General features: G+C 33.3%; 1 pseudogene; it reads left to right on the top strand.

Annotated features, from left to right (window-relative positions):
• The first annotated feature begins 611 nt into the window (after window positions 1-611).
• LOC149189873 (potassium channel KOR1 pseudogene) lies at window positions 612-8,631 on the top strand (annotated as a pseudogene).
• Window positions 8,632-10,452: the final 1,821 nt, after the last annotated feature.

Here is a 10,452-nt window from a genome sequence, read left to right as displayed (position 1 = left end):
TCTGTTGACCCAGCGACAAATTCACCCTGAAAGCAAAAATTTGCCAGAATCTCTACGCTGCCACTAGAAAAGGGACACGCCGGTCGTCTCAGCGGAGGAGGAGCATGGATTCGTGGAGGCCTAGTCTGCCTTCTATCCAAGAGACCGACCTCGCTTGTTGAGCTCATTTGGGCGGTCACTTGTCATTATAGCTCATTTGGGGGTAATTTAGTTTTATAAAAAATTATTGATCTTCTACTTTAAAGAAAAAATCCAAATGTCTATTAATTAGAATACAATGTGTATCACATTGGAATTTATTATAATTTAGATAATGGAGGAGTAAAGGAAAAGAAAATTTAAGATTTATGTTGTTTATGAAAATAAAATTTAATGATGGTTATTTGATTTTCATATTTTTATTTTAAATTTTACACAGATTATGAGTATTAAATATATTTTACACAAATTATGAGTCTTTGGTCTTCTTTAAGCTTGTTTTGTTTTTCTTTCTTGGATGCTTATTTATCTCTCCCTCTCTTGGGTAACCTTCTTGTTTTAACATCTTTACTCTTGGATGACTCTCCATTGGTAGGTTTAACGCCATCTGTGGGTTTAGAGCCACTGTGTTGATGGTTCTGGATTCAATGAAGTCATCATTTGGGAGAAGGTTGTCCTTATTCATTAAAGAATTGGGTCTAGATTGAACTCGCGTCGGCCGAAGTAAGGAAAGCGGACTGAGATTGGTTAACGGTTTTTGTCACAGCTTTATGAACGGATGTTTCCAAGATTTTGTTATAGAACATGATGGTTCAGTCTATAGATGGTCATCGTGGTTTATCCTGGTTTCGGCATTTTATTCCTGCTGCTTTACACCCTTTGAATTTGGGTTTTTTCGCGGCTTGCCGAAGCATTTGTGGGAGCTTGACATTTTGGCACAAGTTGGTTTCTGGATAGACCTCTTTGTTTAGTTCTTTCTTTCCTACAAAGATTCACATACTTACAACATGATGTATGATTGTCGGAAAATTGCTATTCGTTATGCAAAAACAAGTTTCATTTTGGATGTTCTTTGTTGCTTGCCATGGGATGCTATTTACAAATGTTCAGGAAGAAAAGAAGAGGTGAGGTATTTGTTGTGGATCCGGTTGTATCGAGCATGGAAATTGATGGAATTTTTCAAGAAAATAGAAAAAGATGTCTGTATAAACTATCTATTCAAAAGGATTCTAAAAATTATCTCTGTGGAGCTGTATTGCACACATACTGCTGCTTGCATCTTTTATTATCTGGCCACAACTATTCTAGAGGCAACTGAAGGGTCTACAAGGGTTGGAAGTTTAAGTTTGGGAGATTACCATTACACTCATTTTAGGGAGATCAAATTGTCAATATTGTACATAACCTCTCTGTATTTTGCAATAACTACCATGGCCATGGTAGGATATGGAGATGTGCATGCATTGAATTCCAGGGAAATGATATTTGTAATGATATATATGTCTTTTAATATGATTCTTGGGGCCTATTTGATCGATAACTTGACTACACTCATTGTTAAGGGATCCAATACATAAAGATTTAGTGATAAAATGGCTAATCTGATGAAATATATGAATAAACATAAACTGGCCAAGCATATAAGGGCTCAAATCAAAGGTCTTCTAAGGTTGGACTATGAGAGTAGCTATGGTGAAGCTAGTGTTCTAGAAGATATTCCAGTTTCTATTAGGGAAAAGGTTTCAGAGTCATTACATATGTCAGAAGTTGCACATGTTCCTCTTTTCAAGGATTGCAGTGCGGAATTCATAAGCGAGATTGTGACTAGATTGAAAGAAGATTTTTTCCTTCTTGGTGAGGTGATAATGGAACAAGGAAATGCAATATATTAGCTCTACATTGTTTCTCGTGGGTCTCTGGAAGAGGTAATTGTTGGAGAGGATGGGTATGAGGAGACCATTGCATGGATTGAGACCTATGGTATCTTTGGTGAAATCCCTGCATTGTGTAACATATCTCAGCCATATAATGTTCATGTTCGTGATCTCTGCAAGCTGCTGAGACTAGATAAATAGTCTTTTGCAAACATTATACAAATTTATTTCAAGGATGGAAGGCAAATCCTCACTAATCTGCTTGAGGGAAAGGATATAGATTTGAGAATTAAATTGCTAGAATCTGACTTCAGTCTTCTTATTGGTAACCAAGAAGCTGAATTAGCCTTGAGAGTTAACAGTGCAACTTATTATGGTGATATATACAGTTTGAAGAACTTGATTAGATCTGGTGCAAATCCAAATGGGACTGACTATGATGAAAGGAGAGCTTTGCATTTAGCTACATGTAAATGATATGAACATATTGTACAAGCCCAAGTAAAATCCACAATGAAAGAGAATCATATTAATTATAAAATTACTTATTTATACATGTGCAATCTAGGTACGAGACAGTTGTGTCTTGGTAACTTATTAACCATAAAAACAAAATGTAAAAGTAATTACATATTATACAATAACAATCCCAAAGGATTAGTTAACACTCCCCCCTTAATCCAAAGGGAAATCTGACATGTTGAGTAACATTCTGAACTTTTCAAACTTTTCACATCCTAATGGCTTTGTAGATATGTCTGTGATCTGCTCTGAAGTAGGAAAATGTGTCAGATGAATAACTTTGGTCTCTACATAATGTCGAATCAAGTGATATTTGGTGTTAATATGCTTTCTTCGATCATGAAATTTGGTATTCTTGGCCAACTGAATTGCAGAAGAGTTGTCGACAAGTATTGGAGTTGAAGCCTTTTGTTTCTCCTACAAGTCTTCAAGTATTTTGCAAATCCAAATGATTTCTTTTGTAGCTTGAGTTGTTGCAACATATTCGGCTTTGGTGGTAGAATTAGCAGGAACAAATTGCTTGTGTGATCTCCAACTGATGGTTGTTGATCCAAGACTCATCAAACAACTAGAAGTAGAGACTCCATTCTCCTTATCTCTATCAAAAGCATAATATGAATAGCTAGTGAGATGGAAATCTACAACTTTGGAATATTTGATGCCATATGTTTGAGTGCCTTTCAAATACTTGAGCACTCGCTTTGCTGCATTGCAATGACCTTCACATGGCTTATGCATGAACCTGGAAAGTTTCCCTACAAAAAGATCTTTTTCAGGTCGAGTAATAGTTTGAAAATTCAAACTTCCAAAGAGTTGCATGTACTTTGTTGGATATTCAAACATACTTCCTTCAGTGGAAGTAAGCTTCAAATTCTGATCCATAGGAGTAGCGACAAGATTACAATCTTGCATCCCAAATCTGTCCAATCACTGTCTAATATAATTTTTCTAAGAAATGAAAATATATTTGGGTTTTTGATCAACTTTAATCCCTAAATAATAATGTAATAAACCCAAATCTGTCATGTCAAAAACTTCCAATAATTCTCTTTTAACAGATGCTATATAGTCATCAATGTTTCTTGTGATCATCAAATCATCTACATACACAACCAAATATACAACCGAATTTCCAATTTTCTTAACAAAAAGAGTTGCATCATCCAGATCAAATAACTTATAATTCAACTTGAGAAGGTGTTCAATTAACTTTTCATACTATGCACGAGATGCTTGTTTCAGTATATACAAATCCTTAACCAATTTTCATACCTTTTTCTCTTTTCCTTTAACAACAAAACCTTCAGGCTTAAACATATAAACATCCTCCTTCAAATCACCATTCAAAAAAGTTGTTTTAACATCCATATGGTGTATCTTCCAGCTATTCTGAGCTGCAAGAGAAAACAAAGTTCTAATTGTGCCCCATTTTGCTGTAGGAGAAAATGTCTATGTGTATTCAACACATTCCTTCTGAGCGTAGCCTTTTGCTACAAGTCTTGCCTTGTATTTATCAAGTGAACCATTTGCTTTGTATTTGATCTTATACACCCATTTGCAACCAATGGGTTTGACCCTTGCAGGAGGATCCACTAACCTCCAAGTTCCATTATTAATAAGTGCATCATATTCCTTTTTCATTGCATCCTTCCATTCATCACAATTAGGAGCTTCTTCAAAACAATTAGGTTCGCTAATTGTACAATGATTGAATTCATAGTCATGAGAAACATTACCTGAATCGTCTTTAGAAGAAATTCCTATTTCAAAATCATCATACTTGCTTGGAACTTTTCGAGCACGTGTAGATCTTAATAAAGGTTGTTGAAGTGGTTGTGGTGGTTGTGATGGTTGCTCATCTTGAAAAACAGGCTCAAGAACAGGTTCTTCAAGAGAAATTTCTGGTCCTGCAAAAACATTACTATCATAAAAATTTTCTTCACCAATAACATCCTGATAAGTCAAAGATGGAAGAACCACAGATTGATCCAGAATGGGAACCCCCCCTTTCGTGTGTGGAACATCATTATCAAATTCAAAATAGAACTTATTAGATGCAAATTTATCCAAATGAGCCAGTTTCCTATCAACAATGGAATTAATTTTATCTTATTCAAGGAAAATAACATCTTTGGAAAGAATTAGCTTCTTGTTCTCTTCATCATATAACCTATAAGCTTTGGAAGTAATAGAATATCCCAAGAAAATACATTTGCGACTTCTAGCACCCAACTTGTTGCGTTGATGTTTAGGAATTAATGCATAGCATAGAGAACCAAAGACTCTAAAATGTTGAACAACAGGAAGACGATTATACCACATTTCATAAGGAGATTTATTATTTATGATAGAAGAAGGACAACGATTACGAATATAAGTTGCACAAAGAATCGCTTCTCCCCAAAAAATCAACTTAACATTCTTAAAGAACATCATAGATCTAACCAGGAAAAGTTATATTCATACATTTTGCGATGCCATTTTGTTGTGGATTACAATGTGTGGTAGTCTGATGTTTGATTCCATTGTCCTTCAAATATTGTTCAAAAACATGAGAAGTGTACTCGCCACCATTATCAGTTATGAGAATGCCTATATTTTGTTTAGTTTCATTTTTAATCATCAAATGAAAAGTTTTAAAAACTTCAAACACTTGTGATTTATTCTTCAACAAATACACCCAACACATTCTCGAGTAATCATCAATAAATGTCAACATATATTTATTTCCATTTGTAGTTGCAACAGGCATAGGTCCACATAAATCTGAATGTATGAGACCTAATTTTTGTGAAGATCTGAAAGAAGAACTATGAAAAGGTTGTTTACAATGCTTTCCTATAATACAAGCATCACAAGGTGTAATATTTCTTGGAAATATCGGAAGACCTTTAATACCTTGATTTTTCATAATTTTGATGCTTCCATAATTGGTGTGACCAAATCGAGCATGCCACAACAAGCTGGGAGACAAGATATCACTTTGCTGGGCTAAAGAACAAAACTTTCACGAGAATTAGTAGATGAAGTACCATTTAATTTTAAAAGTGTACCTTCTTCCACCACTGGTCATAACAACTACATGATCAGATGCTCTTCTTATCTTGATGATGCCATCAAATATATGAATAGAATGCCCCTGCTGCCAAATATGGATAAGAGACATCAAATTTCACTGAAACTGTGGAATATAAAGTACACCCTATAGAACATAATTTGAAATATTCGATATCTTCAAATGAATAGACCCAATGCCAGATGGTTTAATTTTAAACTTGTCACCAAAGTAAATAACACCATCAATATCATCACTAAAAGTTTCAAAAATATCTCGCCTAAATGTCATATGAAAAGTGGCTCCTAAATCCAAAATCCAAATATCTTGCCATGAAGAAAATGCAATGTTGAAAACATCATTCATATTAAACTTACAGTGAACAACAATGTAATGTGCAGAATCTGATGATTTTCCCTTATTTGGTGGTGGATGATCTTTCTTTTCATTCAATTGTTCTCTCCTTTCACTAACTTTCTCCCAAGGGATTTTACAGTTAGTAGTAGTATGACAAATTTTACCACATCTAAAACATTTCATAGCTGGTCTATCATTCAAATTCCTTTGTTGTTTGTCTCCCATATTATTTTTCCCCCCTGCCTCTAGAATTTCTCCTACCACAACCTCTACTACTTTTATCACCTCGAGAAGTTTCAGCATGAGACTTCTGATCCTTTTGTGCAAGGCACAAAGTTTCTACATTAGAGTTAGGTGGAGCCTCTTTCTTCCCAAAGGATTTTTCTCTCTCAGCTATTTTTCATACTAGTTTATCAAATGTAATGTCTTTTAACTGCTCACTAGCTTGGAGAGATTCCAAATAGTTTGAATAGACAGGGTGAAGGACTTTTATAAACGTTGTAAATCTACTTTAATTCCAATGGCTTCTATATCATGAAAAATGGCTTTTATTTCAGAGGCACTCTTCAAAGGATCATTATCCTTCATCTCCAAATTAAACAACTTTAACAATAACTGAATAATTTCGAGTTCTAAGTGTGAATCATACAATTATTTCAACTTCTTTGATGCTTCGAATGTAGTACCACAAGAAACGATATATCTTCTTACCTCTTTTGTCACTGATGCAATTATTAATGCATATGCCTTGTTGTCTTTTATCTCCCAAATTTCACGTTGCTTCTCGTTATCAAGTGGCTCTAGTGCAATTTCTTTTCTGTCACTATCCTTCTTTCCTTGACAAACTTCCCACAAATCCTTAAAAACAAGGGCACTTTTAAGCTTTCTAAACCAATCTTGATAATTTTCCTTTCCATTAGGAATAACTCCAACTATGGAAACTATTGAAGTCATAATTGGTATGCAACCAAATATTCTTCAAATCCTTTGAAATTAAAAATATATGCAATTCTTCTGAAAAGATATAAATTCCTTTCTCCTCTTGTTTCAAACAAAGTTTTCTTTGTGGTTTAATGGTAAGTTTCAAAAATAACCTAGTAAAGAGATAGGTTCAAGTCTTATTAGCCTCCAATTTTTTTTATTTTACCAATGGCCTCTTAAAAAAATATGTATTTCAAATCACCAGAAAATTGACCACTCTTCAATTAAAAATTTAATTCAAATGACCAAAAAATTTATATCCTTCATTTTAAGTATCATTCACAAAGACTTCAGTAAAAACTTTGTATTCTTCAGGAATCTTTCTGTAAAAAGACTTTGTATCATTCATCTCCTGTTTGCAGTAAATGTATCTTATTATTCTTCATAAATTTTACTGTCATTAAAACTCATGTTTACTGTGGTAAATGCAAATACTGTGATTAAACTCTTGTTTACTGTAGTAAATGCAAATACTATTTTCAGAAATTTCATTGTAAGTAAACTCCTGCTTGATGTAGTAAATGCAAATAAAGCCTCCCAAAATTAAAACAACAAGCGGTCCTTGGATGCATGGAACTGAGACTTTTAACAAACAATCCAAATTTTATTGGCATTCGACTTAGTCTTGGCAATTTTTATTGAGAACAACAAGCACTCAAAACTCTAACATGTATTTTAACTTCCAAGGATATGTTAAAAAAAAATTATGCCACTGAATTTCTCCAATCATCTTTCATTATGACTTAAAGATATAAAACTTACAAAGAGTCAATAGTTTCGACATTCCACTGCATTTCTCCACTGGATTAACCTTCTTCTGCACTCTATCTTCATAGTCTTCACGCTTTGCATCTCCTTTACGCCATAGAATTCAAATACATGGAGTTTAGGAACAACTCAACCAAGGCTTTGATACCACTTTACAAGCCCAAATAAACTCCACAATGAAAGAGCATCATATTAATGATAAAATTACTTATTTACACATGTGCAATCTAGGTATGAGACAATTGTGTCTCGATAACTTATTAACTGTAAAAACGGAATGTAAAACTAATTACATATTATACAATAACAATCTCGAAGGATTAGTTAACACATATCACAATTTTTCTCATTATAGATGGAGTAGAAATCAATGTTATAGACAAATTTGGAAATACACCATTGTTGGAGGCTGTTAAGGCTGGGAATGATAATATTGTTACTATACTTGAACTTAATGGAGCAACTCTGGGCTTAGAAGATGTTGGTAGTCTTCTCCGTAAAGCCATAGCAGATGGGAATGGAAAGCTGTTAAAGCGATTGTTAGCCAAGGGTATAAACCCCAATTCAATTGACTATGATCATCGTACACCACTCCACATGGCAACTACAGAGGGTTTGCATTTGTTGGCAAGGATTTTTCTTGATTCAGGTGCAAGTGTTTTTTCATTGGATAGATGGGGAAATACTCCACTAGATGAAGTGAAAAAATGTGGCAGCAGAGCACTCATCCAGATGTTAGAGCAAGCAACAGTTAATGCTTCTGGGCTAGTTTCAAAAAAATGCTTAACAGATTTAGAAAATCAAGAAAGTGCCTCTTCTTTTAAAGATTCAAGAAGAGAGATATCTGAGCCCAGGGAACAGGCCAAGGCCAAAATATGCACAATGTTTCCTTTTCCCCCATGGACTCCCAAAGAGAAGAGAAGAAATGGCCTTGTCATGTGGGTTCCTCAAACAATTGAAGCCTTGCTTCAAGCAACAACACATCACTTTGGTTCTGTTGGTACCATTGTTTTAACAAAAGCTACGGGAGAAGTTTTGCATGCAAACTTAATTCAAGATAATCAAGAACTTTATATTGTTAATGTTGGCGAGTAGAAATGAAGTACATATATAGATACAGATAGATACAGACAAATATAATTTCACTAACCTTATAAAGTACAAATAATTCATCAAGATTGAAATGTATTGTCAACTTTATTGTATTTGGATAAATTGTATATTCAAAACAGAAATATAGAAAGGTACCCAGACCTTTGCATATAATACTTTCTTTATTTTTGTTTAAATGTGGTCTCTTTGTTTTTTTTTTATGTGGTTTCTTGATTTTCTTTTGGATTGGATCCAAGTTTCTCATTAATCAAATTGCAACCCAATACATGCTTGCAAATTCACCTACATAATCGAAATGCAGTATTAATAACTGATAAACATCATTTCACCTTCATAGTTTAAGTGCACTGTATGGTTTGAATGAATAAAATGTTTACTCTTGGATCCTTGAAGCGAAAGATAATCCTATATTTTTTCACATGATTTTGAATTATTACATATATTGCTTATTTTAATTATATGTTCTACTTTAGTATTAGTGTGTCTATATATATATATATATATATAGATATATATATTGCTTCGTTTGGTTATGTCAATCCATAGTTTATCATGCTTGTTCCTGCCTATATTTCTGGAAAAACTTTTGGTATGCAACATTTGATCTTTTTTTACAAGAAATGTATCTCTGCTAGGCTGGTCAGATGAGAATTCTTGGGAGTCTTGTAGATCACTGAGGTTCATCTATTTGAGCTCAGTTATTGAAACTGCGCTCTATGTACACAGTTCTCATTCGCAACAATTTCCCATTTACAGTACCCTTTGTTTGTTAATAAACAATATGACACTGTCTCTCATGAATAAAATTCACCATAACTGTGACGTTTATTTTTAATTTTCCCATATTGATTGGTTTCTTGATGGGCGTTTGATAAGGCACATGCTCTCAAATAATTCCATTACCATATCCAACAGAATCTTGCAGATGAAGAATTGTTTAAAAATCAATTTGATCGGATGAAAAATTTCTCAATTTACCTCCGCACTACGAGGTGGTCTATGGAGAAAATGATAGACAACGTACTTTGGGAAAGGTTAAAGTTGGTTGGTCTTATTATAGGGAAATGTTGTCTGTACAAATTCTCCTGGTTTGATACTATATTTCTTTAGTTGGGTTTGATGAAATCTTGGGCTCTGCATTTTGTTTTAGTCCCAATATTCTATTTTCAATAGCGTAACAAGAGTTGTTGTTAATAATATATTTAGCAAAAGCTCAAGTTGTACAAGAGCTGTTGTTAAGAATATATTCTGAAAAATCTCTAGTTGTTCCAATCAAATTAGATTTCATTCACTGTAATGGTCACTTTATACTGTAGGGAATCTAGCTAAATTACACATGTACTCTATTTTTGGGAAAAACAGTCTGAGATGATAACCAATAAAAATATTATATTTTTCTTCTTTTTTTTTACAGATATTTGTTAGAAATTGGGTATGTATTTGTTAAAATTTGGTAGAAATTTGTTAAAGTGGGATAGGCATCATGAAAAAATATAATTTGCACAATCCAATCATTCCAAACAATTTTTACGATAAAAATGTATTTTAAATAACCAAATATTATAATTTGGTTCATGATTAATTTTCATTAAAAATAAATAAATTTGGCTTTTACTTTTTTTTTTTCAAACGAAAAAAACTCTAGTTTATATTATGTACCAGTGTATATATTCAATGTATTATAAGTACAACAAGATTTCATAGATCTACTAGTAGATCAGGCAAAAATTGTTTAATACATATCTTTCCATAGTCAAAAGAGAGTTAACAACATTGTAGACTTGACACAAATGAAATAGTGAC

Source organism: Pinus tabuliformis, chromosome 3_1, assembly GCF_031772625.1.
Source record: "Pinus tabuliformis cultivar Carrire ecotype Pingquan chromosome 3_1, CPIR1, whole genome shotgun sequence".
Lineage (NCBI taxonomy): Eukaryota > Viridiplantae > Streptophyta > Pinopsida > Pinales > Pinaceae > Pinus > Pinus tabuliformis.
This window is presented reverse-complemented; position numbering and strand designations above follow the sequence as displayed.